The sequence below is a fragment of the Pistacia vera genome, unplaced genomic scaffold (genome assembly GCF_008641045.1).
Source record: "Pistacia vera cultivar Batoury unplaced genomic scaffold, PisVer_v2 Contig587, whole genome shotgun sequence".
NCBI lineage: Eukaryota > Viridiplantae > Streptophyta > Magnoliopsida > Sapindales > Anacardiaceae > Pistacia > Pistacia vera.
In genome coordinates this window covers 701,374-703,020 of record NW_022196431.1, presented here as the reverse complement: position 1 = coordinate 703,020, position 1,647 = coordinate 701,374, and the positions used below count along the sequence as shown (strand labels likewise).

The window sequence follows — 1,647 nt, the reverse complement described above, 5'->3', positions numbered from 1 at the left end:
CAAGTTAGTTGAGGTATTTGTACAGAGTTTACCTGCATACTTCCCAACTGTTTCTGAAATGTCGTGAGTTGGGTTGAGATGGCTGTGAAGGCATCAACTTCATGAGGACCCGAAGATTTTCTTGGTATTACCCTCCCATTTGGTCTTTGATAGTTGTTGCTTGCCAAAACCTCAAGCAACTCATAAGCCTCCTTTGGTGTCTTATTATGCAAGGCTCCCCCTGATGCTGCATCCACCATGGTTTGCACATTACCCATCAGTCCATTGTAGAATGTTTGGACTTGAAGCCAAACTAGCAACCCATGGTGTGGACATTTCCTCATTAACTCCTTGTACCTCTCCCAAGCCTCATATAATGACTCGGACTCATCTTGTAGAAATGATGTGATATCATTTATTAGTTTTGCTGATTTAGCTAGAGGGAAGAACTTGGTAAGGAACTTCTATGCTAGATCATTCCAAGTTGTGATAGTTCCCGGTGGTAGTGCCATTAACCACCCCTTAGCTTTATCCCCCAATGAGAATGGGAATAACCTCAATCTAATGGCGTCATTTGATACTCCGTTCGATTTGAAGGTGTCACAAATTTCCAAGAAGTTCGCAATATGCTGATTTGGATCTTCCTTCAAATCACCATTAAACCTTACCGACTGCTGGATCATTTGGATGATTGCTGGCTTAATCTCAGAGTTCTTGGCTTGCATTGTAGGCCTAGTAATACTCGACCCACTGCCATTAACCGTGGGAACTGAGAATTCCCTCAGTGTCCTGTTTTCTGGTTCTTCCATTTCAACAACTATTTGTTTTGTTTCAATCACGATATCCTCTCTTTCTCTTCTCTCTCTGTTAAGTCGTCTGGCGGTTCTCTCAATCTCAAGATCAACAGGAATCACTGGCTGACGTCTCGCTCTTCGCATAAACTGCACAGAAGTAACGAAAGAAAGTGGGATCACAAACCAACTGAAAATTTAAAACAAAAATTAAAACTTCAATCTAGCTAACTATAGAAAAACTCAATGTTAACTTAAAACTCAATCCCCGGCAATGGCACCAAAAACTTGATGCGTGTTTCCTACAACATGCAATATATAGCAAATATACTAATCGCACAAGTAATATAATGATGAGTGAGTATCGTTCCCACGAGGATTGGTCGCTAAGCACTAAGTTTTCTACCGTTTTCAAGTTGAAGCAATCGAATTCTTTTGGATTTAAGGGAACAATTAAAACTATAACTAAAACAAAATTTACTAAATTAAAATCAAACCATGAAAGCAAGATTTAAATGGGATAAAATCAATTCAAACAAACGGGTAGGGTTTTGACTTCATTCGGACTTTATGGGTTAAACCGAAAGAATTAAGCTAAATTCGTATTCACATGCATTGATTGTAAATCGAACTCTCTAAAGTGTTAAACATACCTTCTCAGGCTATGTTTTCCTACTCTTCCCTATTAACCTTCCGCACCCAACAAATTGAAAGTTAATAATTCTAAGCTTATTAAGCACAAGAGTCCTAAAATGATTTCATTGGTTCTTGAATCTATCTCTAGCATCCAATACTACAATGGTGATTACCCAAGAAGCCTAACATGATTCATTTCTCAATCTCATCATGTTCATCACATAAAACCAGTAAATGCAGA

The 1,647-nt window shown here is 38.6% G+C and overlaps 1 non-coding gene across 1 annotated transcript; it reads left to right on the top strand.

The window, feature by feature from the left end:
• The first annotated feature begins 297 nt into the window (after positions 1–297).
• Positions 298–404, top strand: LOC116109688. Its single transcript, XR_004124793.1, has one exon. It is a non-coding gene; the product is annotated as a small nucleolar RNA R71 (small nucleolar RNA).
• Positions 405–1,647: the final 1,243 nt, after the last annotated feature.